At 50.6% G+C, this 27,133-nt stretch overlaps 1 long non-coding RNA gene and 1 pseudogene across 1 annotated transcript in view; one reads left to right on the forward strand and one right to left on the reverse strand.

The window, feature by feature from the left end:
* Positions 1-27,133, forward strand: part of LOC146195969 (uncharacterized) — a 54,101-nt gene that overhangs the window by 16,004 nt on the left and 10,964 nt on the right. The gene's annotated exons all lie outside the window — the stretch shown is intronic.
* LOC146195971 (uncharacterized) lies at positions 136-21,326 on the reverse strand (annotated as a pseudogene).

The following is a 27,133-nucleotide window of genomic DNA, read 5'->3' on the forward strand; positions in this document are numbered from 1 at the left end:
GTACCCACTATGGGATTGGAGCGATGAAGGAATTTCAAGGGCTGCTACTGAGATGTCACGGCGAACGTAGATAGAAGAGAGAGTGTTAGTAGGTATAGAGTGAAATTCCCGGCAGCCAGGGACGTTAGTGGAGCATTAAGTTTCCTGGAAGAGAAGGAAGTGGGACAAAGAGGGGAGAGTAAGAAGATACTGGTGTAATGGAGTGCGGTTAGTATTGATATTGCGATAGTTCCACTGAATTATATTCAAGTCCTCCATGTTGACGTCTAATTTGACTGCGCTGTGGCGTGCCATAGCGCTTCTTTGGGGGAGGTGGAAGAGAATCCGTGAAGGTTTGCAGTGAAGTCTGAAAGGTGGAGGTCAAATTAAGGATGCGTTCGAACTGAACATTGACGTGAGTATTGAGGCTATTGAATTTGGAATCAATTTGGGTGATAGCTTCCACATGCTGTTGTAGGTGGCGCTCAAGGTCAGACTGCTATTTGAGGCAGACAGCGACGGCATTATCTGTTTGAGAATTTGGAATATATTGTGGTGGGCAGCTCATCCATGCGAGCCTCAAGAGCATCTAGTCGGCAATCGATGCTGTTGAGATCTTGTTTGAGGGGGCGAATGTACACTTCCAAACTAGCCACACGGAGCTCGAGGGTATGAAACGCGTTCTTCAATAAAGGACGGAGGAGGGGGCGAGTAGGAAACGAGTGAGTGTGAAGATGATTGGAGAGAGTACCGAGGCTTGGGAATCGGAAGCGTCGGATATTGACGAGATGAAGAGTACCCGAGCTGAAGCTGGAAAGGTGCCTGTGTTATTGCTGTGTAGGAACCTGGAGGGGAATAAATGCATGCTCTGGAAGAGGAGGATAGCCATAGTTTATAGGGGGCTGCGGAGGAGCCGGCAGAGTGGCCTGGTGAAGTTTGACCTGCTGTTGGTAGGCTTCCTTGGCACACTCCTTTTTTATCTGCTTATAGTAGGGGCACGTAGGGGCGACATCTCAAGGCAGGTGGCGGTTATGTCCGACACAGTGGAGGGGTTCTGAACCAGAAAGGCATCCCTTACGGAAATCCCATATCTGCTCCAGATATGGAAAATATGCGGCCAGATACGAATATATAAGGCAGCAAATACGACCTTATCTGCGCAAAATGTTGCCCTTATGTGGCTCAGATTTGGCCATATCATGCAACATATAATCCATATCTGAATGGGTGACGGCACCTTATATGGCTTGATCAGGGGCATATATGGTATACTCGCGACCTTATGTGGCCTGATAAAAAGCATATATGGTATCATCATGACCTTATATAGACAGACCAGGGCCATATGCCTGGCATCAACAGGACTTTATATAACCTCATCGGGGCCTTAATTATGTACGCGCCATAGTGATTGTATATTAGCAATATATGGCTTTCGTCTACCTTCTCCAAATATTAAATATTGGCATCATGTGGCCGGGTTTAATTTTTTAACAGTCAGCATGGCCTGCATGTTTAGTGTTAATTGTATACAATTTAGAAAATAGCTACGACTCCTAATATTTCAAATATTCTGCAGATTTCGCTGCACTATAATTATTACACCATGTGTTCCTTAATCCAGGAGGACGCTGGGTTATGGCTACATGCTCCTCTTTCTGTCTACTAACTAGCATTTTCATTTAAAATGCGGCGGCAGTCCGGTGCACAAGCGCATGGTCGGTTAAGTTGAGCGATTCAAAATATCAAGAAAATGATGGCAGTTCAGTATACGGCCCCCTCCAAGCTGTCTAGACGGTGACTCACCCTGAGAGACAGCTGGCGGTGGCTGCGTGGAGGGCCGCACTGGCTAGACAGTGACTCCTCCTCTCCCGCGCTCCCCTCTTCCCTCCTAAACAGCGGCGGCCACTGCGTCGCTGGCTCGCATTTCATCTCTCCTCCTCGCTGCCACGCTCTATACCGCGTAGGCCGCGAGCTCTCCGTTTTGTGTGTGCTTGCTTCTTTCCCCTCCCCCTTTCAACTCCGGCGCTAAGCACTTGTCTCGTTCCTTTCGCGGTGGCAAACATCGGAGTTCGGTGCGGCTGGCGAGCCTGCTGCATGTTGTGTATGCTGGTGTGTGTGTGCCTGTTCGCTATTAGCTGTGTGCATGTAACAGAAATGCGACAGCAAACCTACAAAAGCTTCAGTCTGACTGTCGGCGCAGAGGAAATTATTGTGTCCCACTGCGGGTGGAAGCTGCCTCCCCAGCCTTGGCAGCGAACCTGATGGCCGATTGAGCTTTTCGAGGCTTCTGTCCTGGGTGGCCCAGCCAAATCTTCACCATTGCGTCGGATCGCATGCTCATGTGCCACCTCATCTTCACGCCCGATCACCAAACCGTGAGCGTGAGACTTCTTTTCGGGAACTAGCACTTGCCAGCCTCAGGATATTGTTCACTTTATTATTTTGATGGAAAAATTTTCCAATCAGTAAATTGGATGGTAATTACCAGTATGTGATATTTTTCCATACATTTCGTTGCTAATTTGTCTTTCGCTCCGGCAATTTTAACAAATTTCATTGGGTGGATAGGGTCCTTCGTTGTTTATTATTATTATTATTTGCTCTACCTAAGTAGCTTTTATGCTTGATTTGGTTTAGGGGCAGAGCTGTCGCTGTCATGACAAATGCCATCGTACATGCTTTTTTCTTTGTTTTCTCTCTTAATTTCAAAAGCTACCACGAGTTAGGCGCGTTCGTTCATTTTGCACTGCAGTCTCTGCTTAAGGTAACACCAGTACTTCCTGACAGCCTATATGTACTTTGCAAAGGTTTAGGTATTATCAGCAGTCCCAGCAGTGTGTGTTTTATCGCCCTGTGGTTTAGCGGTACCTTTTCCGGTTATCGACAAACCTTTAAATTCCCTTTCAATAGTCTAGTTCTATTATTAGTCGTTTATTTTATTTAACTTTGCAAGTGAACCAGCTCAAACTAAAAGCATTTACTGGGTAAAGCTCTGTGTGTAAGAGTAGAATAAAAATGTAATATCTAATTTAATAGGTCTTTCACTTTAGCTTCTCGTGTAAAATTATTCTGTTCAGATATCCCATTAGTTTGTTATAATATCGCGCCTAAATGAGCAGAATCTCAATATTTACTAACGGATGAGCATGTCTTTGACCCTCCGTATACACACGTAATTCTGGCCTGTCTTTGAGCGATTCCATAGGCAGGGAAAAAAGAAAACCTGTGGTTTCAAAGCTATTTTACTGTAAGGTTTGAAATAAAAGGGGAAATTCAGGTTTCCCTTGGCAAACTTGATTGAGCGTGCATTTAGCTGGAATACTGAAATTGTCTTGTGTGTGTTGTATAAAGTGTTATGTTGATATATAGATATATAGACCTATAGTTCAAAACCTACATGCAACGCGGGCTAGATCTTTAAATCAGGAATTGGGTTGTTAAGGCATATCTGACCAGATATGCCTTATCTGGTACTCGATATCAGGAATTGGGCAGATCAGGCAAATACAACCAGATATGCCTTATCTGGTTCTCGAAATCAGGAATTGGGCAGATATGCCTTATCTGGCCTAGATCTGTCCTAATATACCATATCTGCCTAATTCCTGATATACCTGATCTGGATTTTTTTTATAAGTTCAGATATGGCATTTCCTTAAGGGTTGAAACGCTGGTGAGTTCCCAGCTGCGGCATCACCACAGTATGGCCCTCTTATATATTCTTATATATATATATATATTCTTACGCCACGTAGCGGCGCACTGAGAAGCAGAAGAGGCAGAGGAAGCGAGGCGCGCGCAGTCTGATCCGGGTTTTCTGAGCCGTATGCGTCCGTATATCATACGAAGTTCTCCCGTGTTAAAACTATTTCATCCGTTACATTTAGTGCTAGGAGCTGGGTAAAAATGTTCTGGAAACGCCAGTACCTCGTCGCAGCTGTCGTGTATCAGATTTGCCACATTTACCTCCTCAACAGTACCTTTCAATATCTACCAACCGCACGACGTTGACTCATGAACAGCGACCTGAAGAGACGATGACCTTTCCCCACAAACGAGAGCCGCGTACGTTCCACGGTGAGCCCGAAGAAGACGTTTAGAAAAGGCACCAACATTACGAAACATGCAGCAAGTACAACCACTGGAACTCAATCGCACGTCTGTACAATGCTGTTTTCTTCCTGGCTTGTACGGCTCTGACTTGGTTTGATAATCCCAAAGAAATTCTGAAGACCTGGGACCGATTTGTTGAAGAAATTACGAAGTCCTTTGGGAATACCCTTGCGAAGGAGGAACGCGCTGAGCATCAGCTTTCCCAGAGAGCCCAGCTTCCCTGTGAGACATCACACGTTACATCGAGGAAATATTGAAACTGTCGCATTGTAAACCGGCAGATGTCAGAAGAAGACAAGGTAGGGCACCTTCTCAAGGGAATTGCTGAGGATGTGTACAATATCCTTATTTCGCGGGACATCCTTGCCACAGTAGCAGATGTCATCAAGAAGTGCCGGACAATTGAGGTGTTAAGGCACGTCCGTTAGCGCCCAAATTTGGCCGTCTTTCTAATATGACAACTGTTGCCGGTATCGACATTCCGGAGGTGCAGACATCGCTTCTATGGTCAGGAGGATTATACGCGAGGAGCTGAATATTCAGCGGCAACCTGTAAATTTCGATGTACCTTACCACCCGACATCGTGGTCCGTATCACCATGGAGACAGCGCACGCCTTGGGATGCACAAAATAACAGCGAACCATCTTACAACGGCGTGGAGCGGACCCTGCAACCAACATCGCACCCTTATTTTCGGCAGCGTCCAGCCCATCAGGATGAAATGCCTCGTAGAGCTCCTCGTCGCGGTTCTGTCGCCCCATCTCGGCCTCCAAGGGATCCTGAAGTGAACTACCAGTGCCGCCAGCCACCCGTATGTTACGGCTGTGGGGGCAGCGGACATATCTTCCGCTTTTTTGCCCGCGTCTTCGTCGTAAAATTACCCGAACCCCTGTGCAACGAGCACTGCGGCTCACGAATGGTGCCCAGTGGGAGCAGCAGCCACCCGCTACATTCTATCAGCATTCTTCCCCTCAACGCCACGCACGAAATGACTGCCCTGTGTCCGATCGCAGCGTCACTCCTCCGCCGCAGCGATAACCCCGTTCGCCATTCCCACGTCGCCGCTTTGTTTCTCCACCGCTGATAAACTAGGTGGTGCGACCGATGGAGGTAAGGTCGTCGGATGATCAATTTCGCGCCTACCTCCACCTATCGGCATGCTAAAGACCAAAGACCAAGATCCTTCATGGGTAAACATGCAATAGTTATCGAGCCAGATGTCTCGAGTGGAGCGACTAACAATATTTTGGTGCCACGCTCCGGGGGGAGGGGGGGGGGGTCGTGGAGGCGAATGATGGTCGCGCATACCTCGGGGCTGTGAACGTGTCAGAAGAGCCTGTTCGTCTTCCTTCTGGTTTGACACTCGCGAGATTTGAAAATTATGTGACTCATACCGATGGAATTATTTCCGATTTCAGAGGAACCGCGAAAGACAAGTCTGCATATTGTGCTGAGTTTGAGGGCATGGCCAACAAATCGCTCCAATCTAGTGAACGTCGTGTTCTGCTGACATTTTGACAGCTCATGCCCAAATGTTCGACTTTGCCTCAAACGCATCGGGTAGCCATTTCCCAGCTTCTCGACTACAGCACAAAATTAACACAGGAAGCGCACCCCTATGCGCCAAAACCTTTAAAGTCTCCAGGCAGAGCGCAAGATAATTCAAGAACAGGTGGACAAAAGGCTGCAGAAAGGAATCATCCAAGAAACGTCCAGTTCGTGGGCCGCACCTGTGATCCTGGTGCGAAAAAAAGACGAATCTTGGCGATTTTGTGTAGACTACCGTCGTTTGAATGCGGTAACAAAGAAAGACGTATACCCGTTACCTCGCATTGATGACGCTGTCGGCTGTCTACATTCGGCGTCATATTTCTCCGCTGTTGATTTGCGATCTGTCTATTGGCAAATTTTTCTAAATCCATCCGACCGTAAGAAGACTGCTTTTGTAACACCAGATGGTTTATACAAATTTAATCTAATGCCCTCTGTAATATGCAACGCTCCCGCGACGTTCGAGCGTATGGACACTACCTTAGTGGCCTGAAATGGGAAATATGCATGTGTTACCTCGATCATTTTTTGAATGTGTTACCTTGATGCATGCATACCTTGCATTTGTTACCTTGATGTGTTACCTTGATCATTTTTGGAAAGCCCTTCCAAGAGCACAATGAGAAGCTCCATAAAGTTTTTGAATGCAGTGGCAAAATGGGCCTCATTTTGAATTCGAAGACGTGCCATTTTGGAGAGCGACAAACTTTAGTTCTCGAGTTCCTCGTCAAACGAGGATGGTATCAGGCCGGATCCGCAGACGATTGCTGCAGGACGCGACTTCGAAACTCCACGCACCCTGAAAAGTCTTCGGAGCTTTGTTGGCCTCTCCTCTTATTTTCGTCGCTTCATTGCTGGTTTTGCGTACCTTTCCCACTCCCTTACGTCTCTACTGCACAAGGAGTCTCAATTTACGTGGACCCCAGAGTGACAATCCTCTTTCAATCTGCTCAAGTCTTCGCTAACTTCAGCACCACTGCTGCGCCACGTCGATCCTTATGCTGTGACGGAGGTTCACACTGACCGACAGTGGCGTCGGTCCTGGGGCGATACTTATGCAGCTGCATAGTGGGGCTGATCACGTTGTTGCATATGCCAGCCGCACATTGACAAAATGTGAACGGAACTACACAGCTACCGAATTGGGGTGCCTCGCAGTTGTGTTCGCTGTGCACAAGTTCCGACCCTACCTATATGGACTCTGCTTCACCATATTTAATGACCAACATTCGCTATGCTGGCTCACCGGACTTCGCGATCCATCTGGTCGTCTGACGCGCTGGGCATTACGCCTACAAGAATACAACTTTAGTGTCGCGTACAAGAGTGGGCGACATCACAGTGATGCAGACTGCTTGTAACGGCGCCCATTGCCGATTTCCGTTAACGATGAATACGGCTTCAACGGCTGTTTAGCCTCAATCGCGTCAACGTTTCCTAGTATGGCAACCTTTAGGCGAGAACAGCGCAACGACCGGTCACTACAGCCTTCTATACAAAAAGCAGAAGGAAGAGCAGAATCAAAGCAGTTTACTATCGAAGACGGTGTTTTGTTCAAGAAGAGCTACTCAGTTGACGGTGCTGCTCTTCTTTTGGTCGTCCTAAAAATTCTCGTTGCACAAGTTTTGCTTGCCATGCACGATAATAGTACCTCTGGACATCTAGGGTTTTGTCGTACCCTGCATCGAGTTCGACAGCGTTTTTATTGGCCACAAATGTATAAGACAACCAAGAAATACGTTGTGACATGTGAACAATGCCAACAAATTAAGGCACGCACCACCACGCTGGCCGGACCTGTACAACCCGCCGAGCCACTTACCTCACCTTTTGAAAAGATGGGAATTGACCTGCTTGGTCCTTTTCCAAAGACTGTGCTGGGCTGCCGCTGGGTTATGGTCTGCGTTGACTATCTTACCAGATAAGCAGAGACACTGCTCTCGCTACCGCAAAGGCTGTTGATGCTTCGTCATTTCGTTTGCATTCCGTTATTCTTCGCCATGGCGCACCCCATGTGATCGTGGTCGGCAATTCACTGCTGATGTCGTGGAAGAAATGCTCCGACTTTGTGGTTCACAATACCGACACTCCATACCGTATCATCCGCAGACCAACGGTCTCACCAAGCGCACCAACCGCACCTTGACAATCATGCTGTCCATGTACGTCTCGTGTGACCATCGCAACTGGGATGCAGTGCTACCGTATGTGACGTACGCTTATAACACTGCAAATCATAAAGTTACCGGCTATTCGCCTTTCACTTTGCTCTATGCAAGACCTCCCCACGTTTTCTTAGACACCATCTTCCCATTTTCCCCCAACGATAATGCGTCTGTTAGATACAATGCCATGCCGAAGAATTAGGCCCGTCGTATAGCCCGCTTACGTACACTGGCTTCTCAAAGCCACTCGAAGGCACACTACGATCTGTATCATCCTGCAGTTCCGTACTCCCCTGGAGACTACGTCTGGCTTTGGACGCTTATTCGCAAACGAGGATTATATGAGAAATGTCTCTGCAAGTACGATGGCCCCTTCGTCATGTTGGACCAACGGAATGACGTGAATTACGTCATCGCCAAAGTCGCAACGGATAACCGCCGATCCCGCAAGACACAAGTTGTTCACGTGGCTCGCCTGAAGCGCTGCCATCTTTGATCTGCCTAATTTTCTCGAGGAGGAGAATCGTTTTCCCGGGGGGAATTGCTAAGCCGCGTAGCGGCGCACTGAGAAGCAGGAGGAGCAGAAGAAGAAGCAGAGGAAGCGAGGCGCGCGTAGGTTGATCCGGGTTTTCTGAGCCGTGTGCGTCCGTCCTTCATACGAAGTTCGCCTGTGTTCAAGCCATTTCATCCGTTACAATATATATTGTAGTGTTACACCAACGCTCGGTGACTGCCGACGGTTACAAAGACGAAGAGCGTATGTCAAAAAGGCGCGTGCTACGAAGAATACGGGAGGCAAAGAAGAAGCAACAGACTGACGCGCTAAATAAACGTTCGACCAGAACACCGACCTCATACTGAACGTACTCTTACACTTGGTGGAGGCTGCTCTTCATTCCCTCCTCTCACGCTGGAGCTTCACAGCCGCACACTCGCTCCGCCATTCGCTATGCCTGAGGCAACAAGCCAGACCGCCACTCCATGCTCGACTGCTCCCACCGCTCCCCCTACCATCCCGTGCTCTGGTCGGCTTCGCCAGCGTGACCCCAGCTTCTTCAGAGGCGCAGATGACCAGGATGTGGATGATTGGCTATCCTCCTACGAACGAGTAAGCGCCTACATGAAGTGTGACAATACCACCAAGTTGGCCAACGTCCTCTTTTACCTCACCGATGTAGCCAATCTATGGTTCCGAAACCACGAACCCGACCTGCCCACCTGGTCGGCCTTCGAAACGAGCTTTTCCGAGGTGTTCGGCCACCCCGCTGTGCGCAAACTGCGTGCCGAACAACGCCTCGAAGCCCGCGCTCAGCATCCTGAGGAAACATTCACCAGTTACTTAGAGGACATTGTGGATCTTTGCAAACGAGTTGATCCTTCAATGTCCGAAACTGACAAGATCACCAAAATCTTGAAGGGAATCACCGACGATGTTTTTCATATGTTGACGGCCAGAAACCCGACAACCATCGTCGAAGTGGTTCGGCCCTGTCACAGTTACGACGTCCTCAAGAGGCAACGAGCTTCTACTTGGCGTTCTGTCGTGAACGATAGATTATTCGCGCATTCGACAGTATGCGGTCGCACTTGTGAACCACTTTCCCTCCTTTCCAAGATCAAGGCCTTTATACGGGAGGAAGTGACTTGCCAACTGTCGCTCCTCCCTACTTCTGCCGCTACCACCAATAGCTAGATCCTGAACTTCGACGCACCATCCAGGAGCAAGTTGCAGAAGTTTTACCGCCAAGCTCTCAAATTACACCTGTGACAGCTCCGCTAACGTACGCCGCTGTCGCCGCGAGACCACTACCATGCCCTGTCGCGTATGCTGCGCCGTTACCACCGCCACCATCTCCACACCGCCCTTATCTGCCTCCTCGACGTCGGGTCAACAATCCATGGCGGACCTCTGACAACCGCCCAACCTGTTATTCATGTGGCTTTCCTGGCCACATCGCTCGGTTTTGTTGCCAGCGTGCGCAGTCGTACCGCAATGGCCCCCACCTGTACAGTTCCAATTACAGTTCAAGCTATGAACCTTCCCCATCCCCTGTCGCTGTTGGTACCTCTACGGACTTATTTTATCCTGACCGCACCTCCCACTCCTCTCGTCGATCGCCGTCTCACCGCCGTCGTTCTCTCTCGCCGCTGCACCGTCGCTCTCCTGCTTGTCCGGAGGAAAACTAACAGTCACAGTTCCGGAGGCAATAACTGCGTCTTCTTCCACTTGTGCAAGTCCTCTGTCTTCCCCGGCCAACGTTATCGAAGTGTTTGTTGACGGCGTCGCAGTTCTCGTGCTTATGGACACTGGCGCCGCTGTGTCTGTTATAAGTGCCAACCTTTGCCGCCGACTTCGTAAAGTTACGACGCCTGTTTCCAAATTTTTTCACCAAATTGCCAGCTGGCATCGTATTCAACTTCTTGCTTAGCGCAAAGCTCGAATTGTTATTCAGGGTGTTTTTTACGTCGCCGAATTTCTTGTGCTGTCTCACTGCTCTCCCGAACTGCTTCTGGTTTGCGACTTTCTCACCTGTCATCATGCGATTATTGATTGTGCCCGAGCCAGGATCGAATTGTCTCCGCTTTTACCTGCCGCCTCGCCCAACACACCGCTCCACGTCGATAAGGTAACCGTGGCCGAAGATATTGACATCCCCGCCTGCTCCACCGTCCTCGTGTCCGTTTCCTGCGCCTGCTTTTCTGATTCCACTGTTCTTTTCACTCCGACTCAAGCCGCTAATCGTCGCCATTGCTTAGTCTTGCCTTTCGCCCTTCTGACCTTCTGTGGTGGCTGCAGCGCCATGTACGTCTCTAACCCGTTGCCTTGTCCGTCAACGTTTCTTCGCGGAGAACATCTTGGTCATGTCGAGTCCTTTGATGACGCTATGACATATCCCGTGTCAGAAGACCCATCCCCACTTCAGCTCGATACTATTGACTTGCTTGCTTCTGTACACAACGACAACTCCACTGCAGTTTTTTCTGGTTGTCTTGATGGCAGCCTTCCAGCAGATAAATGTGTCCAGTTTGTCAGATTACTTCGGCGCTCCCGTTCCTCATTCGACTTTCCTCAGATATCTTTGGGGCGTACATCCCTTGTCACTCATTGCATCGACACCGGTACGCACGCACCGGTACGCCAGCGCCTTTATCAAGTATCGGCTGCAGAACGTCAAGTTATCACTGAGAACGTTATAGACAGTCTTCCACGTGGCGTCATCCAGCCTTCGAACAGCCCTTGGGCTTCTCCAGTTGTTCTCGTGAGGAAAACGGATGGCTTTATCCGGTTCTGCGTTGATTACAGGCGATTGAACAAGATAACGCGGAAAGACGTGTAGCCCCTTCCACGTATTGATGACGCTCTCGATTGCCTTCAAGATGCCGAGTTCTTTTCATCTCTGGACCTGCGTTCGGGCTACTGGCAGGTACCCATGGCAGCTGTCATTCGACCAAAAACCGATTTTGTGAAACCTCACGGTCTCTATGAATTTAACGTCATGCCGTTTGGATTCTGCAACGCGCCGGCCACTTTCGAGCACATGATGGACACAATTCTGTGCGGACTAAAGTGGCATGACTGCCTTTGTTACCTGGACGATGTTGTGTTTACAAAAGATTTTACGTCACATTTGGACCGTCTCGAGCGTGTGCTGAAGTGTTTGACTGATGCCGGCCTGCAACTAAATTTGAAAAAGTGCTGCTTCGGGGCTCGGCAGCTTCCTCTATTGGGACACGTTGTTTCGAAAGACAGTGTTCGTCGAGATCCTGCTAAACTCCGTGCAGTAGCTGAGTTTCCACGCCCAACTTCCTTAAAGAAGCTGCATAGTTTTATCGGGCTGTGCTCGTATCTTTGTCTCTTCATCCACAATTTCGCTTTGATCATCTCTGCGCTGACTGAGCTCCTTGCCGGTGACGCCATTCTTTCGTCTTGGATGTCCGACTGTGATGTGGCCTTTTCGACGCTTTGGCGCCCTCTAGTATCACCTCCGATTCTCCGCATTTTGACTCTGCAGCGCCTACCGAAGTTCACACTGATGCCAGCGGTGTAGGTCTCGGTGCTGTCCTTGCACAAATAAAGCCCGGCTACCCAGAGTACGTTGCTGCTTATGCCAGCCACACCTTAACAAAGGCCAAAAAAAAGTTTTTCTGTAACCGAAAAGGAGTGCTTGGCTATCATTTGGGCGATTGTAAAGTTCCGCCGATATCTCTACGGTCGTCCCTTTTCGGTTGCTACGGACCATCACCCACTTTGCTGGTTCTCCACCCTTAAGGACCCATCCGGCCGTCTTGCTCGTAGGGCCCTCCGCTTACAATAGTACGACATTTAGGTCACCTACCGGTCTGGCCGTAAGCATTCTGATGCCGACGCCCAGTCTAGGTCACATCTTCAAAGCGGCTCTATTCCCTTGTTGACTCATCTTCACTAGAAATTGCCGATATGCTCAATGAACAAAAGCAAGACTCTTGTATCGCTTCTCTTCTCACGCTTCTATCTACACCTTCTCTGCGCCCAGCCTCTCGAAGCTTCGCCGCCAAGATCGTCATTTTGCCATCCGCGACGGCATGCTTGCTTTACCGCCGAAATTACATTTCCGACGGACGCAAGTGGCTTCTTGCCATTCCTCGGCACCTCCGTTCGGAAGTATGCGCCGCTTTTCGCACCGATCCTCAGTGTGCCCACGCCGGAGTGTTGAAAACTTACACTCGTCTTCGCCTCCGCTGTTACTAGCAGGGTATGTACCGCTTCGTGCGTCATTACGTCCGCGCATGCCAGGAATGCCAACACCGCAAAAACCCTCCACATCACTCCACCATTCCGGCGCAGCCCTTGCCCTGCCCCAGCCGGCCATTCGATCGTGTGGGTATTAATCTTTACGGGCCCCTACCAGTCACTCCAGGTGGTAACCGTTGGGTCATAGTGGCTGTTGACCACCTTACCCGCTACGCAGAAACATCTTCTTTACCTTCTGCGTCAGCCCCAGACGTTGTGTCTTTCGTCCTGCACCATCTCGTTCTTCGCCACGGTTATCCTAAAAAATGGCTCAGTGACCGTGGCCGTGTTTTTCGTTCCGAGACCTTTGAAGCCCTTCTTCAGCGTTGCCGCATGGTTCACCATTCTACCTCGGCCTACCATCCGCAGACAAATGGCATGACGGAACGTTTTAACCGCACCTTGAGTGACATGCTGGGCATGTATATCGCGTCACACCACTCAAACTGACACCGGATTCTCCCTTTCGTCACGTACGCTTATAATCCTGCCATACAAAGCACGACCGGCTTCTCTGTCTTTTTCCTTCTATACGGCTTTGAACTCACCTCAACTATGGACACGGTACTGCCTTAATGCCTTGACACCTCTGAATCGATCACCGTCTTTCAAGCGGCAGCATATGCAGAAGAATGTCGCCAGTTGGCCCGATCATTTACAACCCGGAACCAAGGTCACCAGTAGTTCCTTCGCGCACCGTCTTGTCCAGCTCCTTCATACAGCACAGACTCCCTCGTGTGGCTTTGGGTTCCTGCCGCCCCCTCCGGCCTCTCTGACAAACTTGCTTCCAAATATCATATTTCCCAGACCTCGTCGGTGAACAATGTTATAGAACCACTTGCACCGATACCGGATATGCGTCGCCGCGGGCGTGAAACAGTGCACGTTGACCGCCTCAAACCCTGTTATGACCCGTTTGTTGTGTCGAAGCCATGAGTCGGCAGGATGCTTCCTTTTTCTCCCTGGGATAATTGTAGTGTCCCATCAATGCTCGGTGACTGTCGACGGTGACAAAGACGACGAGCATATGTCGAAAAGGCGCGTGCTACGAAGACGGCAGACAAAGAAGACGCAAAAGAAGAGGCTGACGCGCTAATTCAACGTTCGACCAGAACACCGACCTCAGACTGAACGTACTCTTACAATATATATATATATATATATATATATATATATATATATATATATATATATATATTGGCAGAAGTACGCACCAGCAAATTCATCTTTCTATTTCAGATAAGCCGAAGCAGCAGCTACCGACTAGTCACATCAACACTTCGTCCCGAGACTCGATGCCCGGTGCTGATTAAGCTCTGATGAAGATGACGTTCACTCAGAATGCTTACAACATTCCCCCTTTCGGACGAAAGCGACCATCTTGGACGCAAAGTATATCTCAAGATCGGCGGTTAAAGTGTTTCAATCGCGACACATGCACAATCTCGGTGCCGTGACACCGACGATCACAAACAGGCGATGCAAATACGATGAGATAGTTTACAGCGAAAGTTTGTTCTAAAACAGTGTACGGGCCAATACAACGTTTTAGAAACGCTTTGCGGGCCGGGAATACGCATAGGTGTCCAGAGTGGCACTTCGTGTCCAGGTGGGAAAGACACTGAGCCATGGGTGGTATTATACACTTTTTGCCTGGAAGCTTAAGTGGCTTCTGTTTGAAGGCTGGCACGATCATGGCAGTGGGCGACACGAGACATGAACTGTGCGTGGGAAGGTGTGGCAGAAGGAGTGGAAGTTGAGAAGAAAGATGGCTCGAATGAGAAGGTAGGGTGGCGGCCATAAACAAGTTCGTTGCCGGGTAGTGTTGTAGGTGAAGGACACAAAGGGGAGTAAAGAGTCACAATTGTTGTGCAGAGGGTGGATGAACGTGGATCGCATAATAGAAAGGGTGCGATGAAAGTGTTCTGTGAGGCCATTCACCTGAGGGTGGTAAGGAGATGTACTTTTGTGCACCGTGCCTGAAACATGAAGCACTGCGGCGAGAGAGGTGGAGAGGAAGGACTTGCCACGATCGCTAAGGAGGAGGCAAGGGGTGCCATGGCGAAGAAGTATGGTGTGGAGGAAGCAGTTGGAGATTTCTGAGCGGAGCAGGAAGTCCTGCAGTTTCAGCGCATCGATTGAGGTGGTCAACGGCAGTAACGACCCAGCGGTTGCCAGCTGGAGTCAAGGGCAGGGCTCCATACATATCTATTCCGACAACTTCGAAAGGCGTGAAAGAACATTGGAGAGGTTGCAAGAGGCCAGCAAGAGGCGACATAGACCGCTTGTGTCGTTGATAAGGTATGAAATATGCTACATATTTCAATACTGAGTTTGAAAGGCCAGGCCAGAAGAAACGACTTCTGATGCGATCGTAGGTTTTAGTATACAAGGTGACCTGCGGTGGGGTCGTCGTGAAAGACTTGTAGAATTTGAGGACACAGGAAAAATGGAATTACGGGAATCTAGGTGTGGCCTAATGGGCTTTAGTTGGCCAAAATAATGTGCCATCCTGTTTTTGAAATTGTTAAGCCCACGACGGAGACGGGCATTTGGAGGTCTAATAGCACCTGTGAGACTATCAATCTGCTTTTGATAGTAAGAGTCAGCACTGGGTGAGGTCAGCAAGGGTAGTGAGGAAGATTACAGTCTTTTTCTGGCGTGGAAGCAATAGAGGCGGCGCTCAAATACTGGATAACTTTAGGGTTTAAATGGCGTGAGTCCGTTGGGACAGGTGAGGAATTCGAGGACATGTGTTACGATGGCGAAGCAATAGGACAACGAGAGAGAGCATCCGTGTCCTTTAGCTTCCTGCCCGATTTGTAAGTGACAATGAAGTCGTACTATTGAAGGCGGAGGATCTTCCGCCCGAGACGACCAGACAAATTTTTCAAAGAGGATAGCCAGCATAGGGCGTGGTGGTCAGTGACGACCGTGAAGTGATGGCTGTACAGGTAAGGACGAAACTTCTGAACAGCCCAGACGACGGCGAAGAGGAGTGACAGGCTGGGTGGGAGCAACTGATGTAACAGTAGAGCCGCGGCGCGGAAGAATGGGCTCAGACATGTGGTGTTGAAGGCGGCGAGGCCAGAAGAACCACTGGAGAAGCCGAGAAGGAGCACGATGGTAATATGTCTTCACAGGAGATGAGGTGTGCGTGTAATAAGGACGTCGCCATCAGTGATGGCGTCTGAAGTGACAGAAAAAAATATCTTCGTTGCCCGTATAGAGGATGGGATCAGCAACCATGACTGATCGGGAGGAAGGTGGCTCTCTATTGGCAACAATGTTGCATTCAGTGACCTCAAGAATGGCAGGGGAACACGCAATGAGTGCTGAGGTGTTTTAGAGGAAATCCCAGCCGACGATGAGTTGATGGACACAGGAGGATAGGATAGCAAACTCAATGAATGGCAAGATGCCATCAATGGCGACTCGGGTTGTACACACTCCACAAGGGTTAATATTCTCTCCATTTGCAATCCTAAAGCTGGACAGGTGTAAGGAGTGTGCATTTTTCGGAGTTTCAAACACAAGGTAAGCTGCATATTGGAAATAGTGATGCCGGTATCAATTAAAGTTTTAATACATTTCCTTCAACGAATACAGTCAACATGTTGAATGGAAGCAGAGGAGGAATTGGAGCAATGGCAGGCGGCGCAGTTTTACCTACAGAAACTGCTCAGGTTATTTTTCCCTGTGGTTGGCAAAAGCTGATGATGGAGGGCTAAGTAGCGACAAATCCGGAGAAAGGGAGATGGGCAGTGGCGACGCGATAGCCGTGCTGTTATAGACAGATCAGGGGATGTCGACGGAGAGACGGATGTCATTGTTGGTGTCATTCTGGCGAGGAGGAAGCTTGTACCCGTCGTGATGGAGATTGTACCGATATCTCGCACGCTCATCTCGCAGTCGTCGGCGACAGACGCGTGTAAAATGGGAAATATAAAAATTGTTGCGAGGTTGAACAAGGTTCAACACAGGATGTTCAGGTGGGGTCGTCAATGCAGAGTTACCTCTAGGCGCAGCATTGGATAGTTCTTCGAACAAGAACCGGAGGAACGGGGTACGATGAAAGGTGAGGTTAGGGCCAGCGGGAAGACAGGCTTGGGAAGGTGGCAAGTGGCTAGAGGTGCGCGGGGCCACGAAATTGTTCCCGGGAGGGGGTGTCACGAAGAGAGCTTGTATGAGGGCCATAATCGTCTCTGCGATGATGGTAGTAGCGAGCTCGACGTGGCGGTACCCAACGGCTGCGGCAATAGCGAGATTCATTACCGCCACGGGGGCAGATAAAACAAATACAGCGGAAGTCTATGTGCGCCATTCTGTTCGCTGGCGGTAGCGGTCGTCGTGTTAGCCCAGGAAGGGGGGGCGCAGCCAACCCGCGCCGGAACGCTGCCCGAGAAAGCAGTCCAGACACCGCGCTCCCAAGCGACAAAAAATGACCCCCGTTTATTATCGCACTCCGCTTTTATACACTTGCGCCACAGATCCACTATCGCAGTCGCAGCTGCCAGCCAAGCCAAGCCAAGCCGAAACAAATGATAACAGCACATTCCCCTTTTGAAGCACTATTAACTTTACATGCATACACTTCAAAATAACATTGGAACACACCCAAGAAAACAAGACAGAACACAGTCACTCCAAGCATCAGTCGTCCACGCCCAGCCTTATGGGTTTTGCGAACAACTCTGCCAAATCTGGTCGTAGTTACAATCCTAGCTTGAGAATTGCCACCGTCAGTCTCCGTCTGAGTTAGAGGCACCAAAGCTTCCGGAGCTTCGTCAAATTGGTTGTCTACTCCAGTTACCAATCCGGCCCTGCTGGGCTGTTCCTGACTATCCGGAAACTCGTAGTTCCCGCTATCTACCCGGTCTTTTGGGAGACGGTTAAGCATTCTCCTGTTTCGACGGACTTCAACCCCGCTTTTCGTTTGAACGCGGTATGAATGCGGCTGTGGTGCTGCTCCGAGCACTGTACCTTTGGTACGGAGATCAGTCACCCGCACCATATCACCTGCTTCCAGCTTAGGAGATTTTTAGACCGGTGACGTCGGTGGAAGTGGCGGCTTTGCTCCTTTCTGACTTTACGGTCCTTGGATGCCGCTTCTTGCAGACAGCATGGTCCCGAATTGCGGTGCGAAGGCAGCATTGGGACTCTCGTCCTAAGCCTCCCACCTATCAGTATCTCCGCTGGGCTAACGTTCAAAACACCAGGCGTGGCCCTATAAGCCAGGAAGGCTAAGTAAGGGTCGTCCGATTTTAGAATGAGATTCTTAACCGTCTTTACCAAATGTTCGACTTCCCCGTTTTCTTGGGGGTGCCTCGGACTCGAGGTGACATGACGGAAGCCATACAGTTTTGCAAATTTCTCGAACTCGGCACTGACAAATTCGGGACCATTGTCGGTCACGACACACTCGGGAATGCCATGTCTCGCAAAAATGCTTTTCATTCGGCTTATCACAGTAGCAGACTTTGTTGACGGAAGAATGGCGATCTCTGGGTATCGCGAAAGATAGTCTACTACGACAAGATATTGCCGTCCCTGAATTTGAAACAGAGCGACCCCTATTCTCTCCCAAGGAAAAGAGAGCGTTGGCGATGCAATCATCGGTTCGATCTGTTGTGGCGCACTGTTTCATGAATGACGCTATCTCAGTGCTAAGTCCCAGCCACCAGACAGAACCTTTAGCCACACTGCGGCATCGCGAGATGCCTTGGTGACCGTCATGCAGTTTGCTTAGCGCTTCCTTGAGAACGGTCTGAGGAATAAGCCTCATACCTTTGAGCAGAAACCCGTTCACCAATGTAATGCATGCACGTTCCTGCCAGTATGGCAGAAGATAACATACAACATTTTGTTTCCTGGGCCACCCTTTTTTGCACACTGTGCGCAAGCTTCGACACACTTCGTCTTTTGCTTGACCTTCTTTCTCTTTCCAAGAAATCGTCGCCTGTTTCTAAACCCAGTAAACAAGCTTTCGAGTAAGCGGTTACCTCTGAGACAAACATCTTTACACTTTTGTACGAGCTAACGGCGAACGTGAAAGAGTGTCAGCAGTGGTTAGCAATTTGCCTGGTACATATAATACAGAAAAACTGTATCGCATCAGGCGCTGACGAAAACATTGAATTCTTGGCGGCATAGCGTCGATTGCCATGTGACCCAACAGCGACCAATGGCTTGTGGTCAGTTTCAAAAAGAACTTCCAGACCACGTATATACTCATCAAACCTTTCCGCTGCCCACGTCAACGCCAGCGCTTCCTTTTCGATCTGGGAGTACCGTTGCTAGGTTTTAGTGAGCGAACGAGAAGCGAATGCAACTGGTCTACGCTGCCCGTCTTTTTGCTTTTGAAACAAAACTGCTCCCAGACCGGAAGACGATGCATCAGCTGAAAGAGTGTTTGTAGCGAAGCGTCGTACAAAGCAATGCATTGCGCTGAACAAATGAGCTCTTTGAGTTCTTGGAACACTTTTTCCTGATTTCTGTCCCAGACCCAGTCCCTATCCTTGTGCAAAAGAACACGCATGGGAGCAGTCACTTGGGCTAAATGTGGCAGGAAGCGGCCCAAATGATTCGCAATGCCCAAAATGCTTCTAAGCTCAGTAACGTTTCTGGGTGCTCTCAAATCCTTTATAGCACTGACTTTCGCTGGATATAAATGAATACCTTCTTCATTCAGAATGTGACCCAAAAACGCACTTGCCTAACCCCGAATATGCATTTCTCTTTGTTTAATGTCACATTTGCCCTTGCTAGGCGTGTGATCACGTTTCTTAAACGCTCATCGTGTTGAGCTTTGCTTTCGCCAAACGCTAGGACATCGTCTATGAGATTAACGACCCCCGGCAGGCCACCTAGTGTCTCAGACATTCTCTTTTGGAAGTACTCCGAAGCGGAGGTAATTCCAAAGGGTAGTGCGTGAAACAGTATCTACTGAAGGGTGTTAAGAACGTGGTTAGCTCTTCCGAGTCTTTACTGAGTCGCACCTGGTGGAAGCCTGAGTTGGCATCGAGCTTTGAAAACCATTTCGCTCCCGACAGTCACCCTAGAGCTTGATCCACAGTTGGTAGCGTAAATCGCTCTCGAACTACGCATTTGTTCAATTTAGTGAGGTCTACGCAAACTCTCAGATCTCCTGAGGGCTTCACTACCGGAACTATTCCGGCGCACCATTCGGTGGGTTCATCCACTTTTCTGATTATGCCTAAACGCTCCATTTTATCTATTTCGCGCTTCAGGGACTCCCTCAGGGGAATTGGTACCCTGCGTGGAGCGCTTATGGCATGCGGGATAGCGCCAGCTTGTAGCCTGATGGTGTACTGCCCTGGCATCGTACCTAGACCGCGGAACATTTCTGGAAAACGCGTCTCATATTGCAGGTTTCCCGACTCGACCGCGTCTGCAAATTTCACGATACCTAAGACCTCAAGTGCAGGTAATCCTAGAAGGACGTCGCGTAACGGACTGACAAGGTAGCATGTTTGATACACTGTTTTCTCTTTCCACGCGATCTCTGCTACAAATTTGCCTAGTACGTTAAGCTTACTGCCTCCTGCACCTTGCAAGATTTCATCGGTCTTTACCAGTCGGGACGGTAATCCCGGAAACTTTGATGGTAATACTGACACTTCAGCACCTGAGTCAACCTTTGCAAAAATGGGCACAGAATTTATGCGCACCTGAACAAATCGCGCTTTTCTGCATCCATCTATTGATCCCACGAAAGTCTCTCCAGTTTCCTGGTTGACCGCTGAGACGCGTAGCTCTCCAGTTTCCTGGTTGACCGCTGACACACGTACCTTTCATTGAGCGGAACCCGTTGCTTTCTTCAAGCAGGCCTTTGAGAAATGTCCCTTATTGCCACAGTGCAGACACTTGGCAGCTCAGGCTGGGCGCATTGTCTTGGGGTGGGCGTCGCCACTGCAGAAAGGACACCGCACCTCCGGCGTTCGTTGCCCATGCTGCCGGACCTCCGGCGTTCGTTGCCCATACTGCCGCACCTCCGGCGTTCGTTGCCCATGCAGACGTCCCTTGTGCCTCTGTTGAACCACCGTGTCCACATTGGGATCCTGGTCACGAATTTCCGATGACTGATGGCTGTGTTGTCCTCGTAGAGTACTTTGCTGCTGTTGGACGCTTTCCTTTAAGCGAGCCATCGACAGCGCCGAAGCCAGCGTGAGCTGATAATCCATTTGCAAAGCTTCCGAGAGCTTTGCGTCGCGGAGTCCGACAACCAGTCTGTCTCGGATCATCCGTTCTTTTAGTTCACTAGAGTTGCAACGTTCCGCCAAGCCATGTAGCGCAGTGACGAACTGGTCTACCGACTCTCCTGGCATTTGTACGCGTCTGTGAAAACATGCGCTTTAGTACACGATGTTCCTCTCTTTTACAAAGTGCCCGTCGAACTTTTTCTTTACGGTTTCATAGTTCTTGGCGTCTTCGTCAGATAGTGAAAACGTCCTGAATATGTCACGAGCTTGCCTCCCCATTGTGTACAACAGCGTTCGTACCTGAGCCTCCCCGGAGCATTCGTTGAGTTTCGTCGCATATCGGAAGTCGTCGAAATGTTCGATCCACGCCGGCCACTCTGACGTGCGGTCAAAGTCCAGCGGTGGCGGTTGCTGCAGTCCATGCAGCCGTAATGAAGGCGTCTTCGACATCGTGGATGGAAGGTGCCTGGCTCAGTGGGAAGATTCTTGACCATCTGACCTCATGTCGTAGACGGCCACTTCTGACACCATATCGTGTTAGCCCAGGCAGGGGGGGGGGCGCAGCCACACCCGCGCCGGAACGCTGCCCGAGAAAGCAGTCCAGACACCGCGCTCCCAAGCGACGAAAAATGACCCCCGTTTATTATCGCACTCCGCTTTTATACACTTGCGCCACAGATCCACTATCGCAGTCGCAGCTGCCAGCCAAGCCAAGCCAAGCCAAAACAGATGATAACAGCACAGCGGTAACTGGTCGAGGTTGAAGCTGGGAAAGCCGCTCTATTAGGCGCACGTATATGACTAGACCTGTGCGGAATCCCGCCTGTGTTGAAGCCTACGATCGCATTGGTGCCCAAAGTTCCGAACTCGGAGAACGACGGCTTTGATTAGGGCTATATTTGCATCTGCCAGCTGAGGAGAGAACACAACGGTCGTCATAGATTCTGGCTCTCGGTGAGCCTCTACCCCCGTCTCACGATGCGCCGCCGACCACCACGAATGAGACGCTACCGTTTCGCGAGCCTCGTTCCTTTGCCGGCCAAGCAGGGGAAGATGTTGATGACTGGCTCACTCATTATGAACGTGTGAGCCGCTATTGCCGCTGGGATTCCGTGGCTAAACTAGCCAATGTAGTCTTTTTTTTTACGCAAACCGCCTTGATGTGGTATGAGAACCACGAGGACTCCCTGACAACTTGGGAAAGTGTGTCGAAGCTATCAAGGAATGTTTCGGTCACCTAGCTGCAAAGAAGAAACAGGCAGAGCAGACACTTGCTCAGAGGGCGCAGGCAGCCGGAGAAACTTGCACCACCTACATAGAGGCCATACTCAAGTTGTGCAACACCGTCTACAGCAGGATGACTGAATATTGCCGCAATGTTCTCTTACTGGCGCCGCCATGTGGTGAGCTCGGGAGACTGGCGCGCGCTCGTCTTCTTCGCTCTCGGTGCTCGCCCGCCAGTCGGTTCCGTGCCTGATCTTGCCGGTGCTTTTACTAAATCCTAAGTAAACCTGCTGAACCAGTTTCACTGGCTACTGATAATTTTTTGGTGGAGGTGCTGGGTAGAGCCCATGTACGAAGAGCCTCTGGCTGCCCCCTACGCCCATCTACACACCGTGGACACGACACCTGTGCACAAGGCGAGCCGTCGCTTGAGAGGCTTAGCACCCGAGTGTGGTCCTCTTGTTTCCCCACCGCGAACCACGATGACTACAGCGGCAATTCAGACCACCATTCAGTTTCCCGTGAGTGCCCAGCAGCTGATCTACAATACTCCACGTATGCCCACGCCGTTTCATGGCGACAAATTCGAAGACGTTGAGGACTGGCTGACCAGCTACGACCGGGTCGCTGTGTTTAATGCGTGGGACGAGGAGCGAAAATTGCAGAATGTTTATTTCGCACTAGAAGACGCCGCCAAGATGTGGTTCGAAAACCATGAGGCTACCATTTCCACCTGGCAGGATTTCCGGCGGCAGCTGCTCGCAACATTCAGCAACGATACAAGAAAAGAGATGGCCGAACTCGCTCTACAGTCCCGAGCACAGCGGCCTAATGAAAGCGTCGCAATGTTTGTGGAAGAAATGACTCGGCTTTTCAACCGGGCGGACCCGTCCATGTCGGAAGTAAAGAAGGTGCGCTACCTTATGCAAGCCATCAAGGAGCAGCTGTTCGTTGACCTTGTACGTGATCCTCCACGTACTGTTGCTGATTTTACGAGAGAAGCAACAAGCATCGAGCGTGCCTTGAATCAGCGATTTGTACATTTCGATCGCTCTGCGAACATTGCTGCTGTAGACTTCCGCTTGCCAATGGCCGGAAACGACAGGGAAGCCCTTCGCGAGCTTATCCGAAGCATTGTGCGCGAAGAGCTGCAAAAGCTGCCCTCTCTCGAACAACATCCACGTGTTGGGGGCATCTCGGATATTGTGCGCGAGGAGCTCCGCCAAGCAGTGCCATCAGTACCATCACACCAGCCACCTGCGCCACAGATCATGACGTACAGTGACGTGTTGCGTACACCTGCGCCTGAACAATTGGCACCCAGCAACCCCGCTCCTCCCGCACGTCCTCCACCGCAATATCCAGTTTCGACTGGTGTGCCTGAACCTCGACCACCCGTTCGCAAAGCACATGCGTGGCGCACGCCGAACAATCTGCCTTTGTGCTTCCACTGCGGCGAAGCCGGTCACGTTCTGCGCCACTGCCCGTACCGTCGGATGGGCTTGCGCGGATTTTCCCCGGATGCCCCTCGGCTGCGCTATGGCGAACGACCTCGCGATATCGACCAATACCTCAGCGACCACGTCCCACCTGCGTCCCTCCACCGACGCCAGTCCAGGTCACCACCGCCGAGACAGTTTTCCACCAGCCGCCGTTCTTTCCTCAGGCAGTCCCCAAGTCCACACCGGGAAAACTGAAGACGGCGACCCTCGGGGGTAGGGCTGCCGTCGATGAACACTATGACCAACTTCCTCCGCTCATCGATTCGATCAGACAGACCGACCTCCGACCCTTCGCTCCGACCAACAGTCCGACCACTTTTCGACGATCGCCGAAGTTTTCCTCCGACGCCCCCAATCGACGCACCGCACGACCAACGAGTCCGACGACCTCCCGACGATCACAGAAGCTTACATTCGACGCCGTAATTCGACGCAACGAACGACCCGTCAGCCCGACGATCCCTGAAACGCCGCACTTTGTCGACGGTGAGCTACATTCCGCCGAAATACCGATCGTCGTTGATAACCACAACACGACTGCCCTTGTAGATAGCGGCGCTGATTTTTGCGTTATGAGTCATGGCCTTGCTACCATTCTGCGAAAAGTCCTGACTCCTTGGCACGGAGCCCCGATAAAGACAGCCGGACGGCACGTGGTAACGCCGCTCGGAGTGTGCACCGCTCGCGTCGAGATTCACCACGTAACTTTCTCGTGCTGCTTTGTTGTGCTAGCAGAGTGCTCCAAGGACCTGATTCTCGGCCTTGATTTTCTTAGAGAAACCGAAGCAATCATCGACCTCCGGGATTTCATGGTGGCGTTTTATACTCACCGCGCAATTTCCGACGAGTACAGACAGCACAACGACGACTACACAGACAGGCCAGTTTTTCGAGTGTGCGACGACCATGTCACTCTACCTCCACGCACCAGCTTGTTTGTTACAGTGCAGTGCGACAACCCTCCCGCCTTGCAAGGCCTCGCGGAAACGAACGTGAATTTATTGTTGAGCCTACAAGTCTGCATCGCTCGGGGGATCTTTGCCTTGAGAAATAAACGAACTGAACTGCTTTTAACGAACTTTAGTGCCGAATACCGCCATTTACCGCAAGGTACAGCTATCGCTTATTTTGACGAAGTCAGTGCGCCATCCGCCCATTGCGCCCTTTCGCTGGCCAACGAGAACTCTCCCGAGAGCACTGGACATACTGTTCAAACTGACGTGAACCCAGCTTTGTCTCTTACCCAGAAACGCCGCCTTCAAGCAATTCTGCACACTTACCGTGACTGCTTTGCCGTCATTTCCAAAGTGAAGCAGACGTCAGTAACCAAACATAGAATTATAGTTGATCCCACCGAGCGCCCTATCCGCCAACACCCCTACCGAGTATCGCCGAAAGAACGAGAGGCTATTCGGGCGCAAGTTGATGAAATGCTCCGCGATGGTGTCATCCAGCTGTCCACAAGTCCATGGGCCTCACCAGTTGTGCTGGTCGCTAAAAAGGACGGAGCACTCATATTATGCATCGACTATAGGAGGCTTAACAAAATTACGAAAAAGGACGTCTACCCACTGCCTCGAATCGATGACTCGCTCGACCGACTTCGCCACGCCCGATACTTTTCATCGCTCGATCTACGCAGCGGGTACTGGCAGATCGAAGTCGATGAACGTGATCGAGAGAAAACCGCATTCATTACTCCTGACGGACTGTACGAATTTAAGGTGCTTCCATTCGGTTTGTGTTCCGCTCCCGCAACCTTTCAAAGAATGATGGACACTGTCCTAGCCGGCCTGAAATGACAGACGTGCCTCGTGTACCTTGACGACGTTGTCATTTTCTCTGCGACTTACGAAGAGCACCTCAAACGATTGACGGCCGTGCTAAATGCCATCCGCGGGGCCGGACTCTCACTAAAACCAGAAAAATGCCACTTTGCATTCCAACAGCTCAAGTTCCTGGGTCACGTCGTGAGTGCTGAGGGAATTAGCCCTGATCCAGAGAAGACGGCTGCCGTAGCTGCTTTCCCGACCCCCACTGATAAAAGTTCCGTGCGACGGTTTTTGGGCCTCTGTGCATATTACAGGAGATTTGTGCACGACTTCTCCCGAATAGCGGAACCATTGACTCGTCTAACAAAGGACGACCAGCCTTTCATCTGGGCCGACGAGCAGCAAAGGGCCTTCGAGGAGCTTCGCAAGCGCCTTCAAACAACGCCCGTACTTGGCCACTTCGACGAGGAGGCCGACACAGAATTGCATACCGACGCCAGTAACGTTGGCCTCGGTGCAGTTCTCGTTCAGTGGCAAGAAGGCGTTGAGCGGGTGATTGCTTACGCTAGCCGCACCCTGTCTCGTTCCGAAGCGAATTATTCTACTACCGAAAAGGAGTGCCTTGCAGTTGTGTGGGCGGTAACGAAATTTCGGCCGTATTTGTATGGTCGGCCGTTTAGAGTGGTCAGCGACCACCACTCACTCTGTTGGTTAGCGAACCTTAAAGATCCTTCAGGCAGGTTAGCCCGCTGGAGTCTCCGCTTACAGGAGTTCGACGTCACTATTGTGTACAAGTCCGGCAAGAAACACAGTGACGCTGACTGCCTATCACAAAACCCTATCCCGTGCTCTTCAAGTGAAACAGATGACTCCGTCTTTCTCGGCGCTCTCTCGACGCAAGATCTCGCTCAACAGCAGCGAGACGACACCGAACTGCGGCCCCTCATCGATTACCTCGAAGGAACCGCCTCATCGCCTCCTCGCCTTTTCACGCGTGGCCTGTCGTCATTCTGCTTGCGTGACGGCGTCCTCTACAAGAAAAACTATGCTTCCACAGACATTCAGTATCTGCTGGTTGTCCTAACGCCGCTCCGTACGGACGTTTTGCAGGCATGCCACGACGAGCTTTCTGCTGGACATCTCGGTTTTTCGCGCACCTTGGCACGAGTACGACAAAAGTACTACTGGCCCAAGCTTGCCGCTATGGTTCAGTGCTATGTTAGGACGTGCCATGATTGCCAACGTCGGAAGATACCACCTGTCAAGCCGGCCGGCATGCTGCAGCCTATTGTTCCTCCGCGAGTACCTTTTCACCAAGTCGGTATGGACTTGCTCGGGCCATTTCCTACGTCATCATTGGGCAACAGGTACATTATAGTCGCCACAGATTATCTAACCCGCTATTGTGAGACGAAAGCTCTTCCCAGCGGCACGTCTACTGATATTGCGAACTTTTTCATCTTTAATCTGGTCCTTCGTCACGGTGCCCCTGCGATCGTTTTAACTGACAGAGGCACGGCATTTACTTCAGCTCTAACCCAGGAAGTGATTCGGCTCAGTGGCACTTGTCATCGCAGAACAACAGCTTACCACCCTCAGACAAATGGCCTTACTGAGCGACTCAATAAGACCATCGCCGATATGCTTTATATGTACGTCAACGAAGATCATAAGAACTGGGACCAAATACTACCGTATGCAACATTTGTTTATAACACCGCCGTCCAGGAAACGACCCGCTTTACACCGTTTCGTTTGGTGTACGGTCGCGAAGCTGTTACCATGCTGGATGCAATGCCGCTGCCAGATGTTGCCCAACCATCGATTGC

The sequence above is a fragment of the Amblyomma maculatum genome, chromosome 3 (assembly GCF_055883805.1).
Source record: "Amblyomma maculatum isolate TAMU_Amacu chromosome 3, ASM5588380v1, whole genome shotgun sequence".
NCBI classification, from domain to species: domain Eukaryota; kingdom Metazoa; phylum Arthropoda; class Arachnida; order Ixodida; family Ixodidae; genus Amblyomma; species Amblyomma maculatum.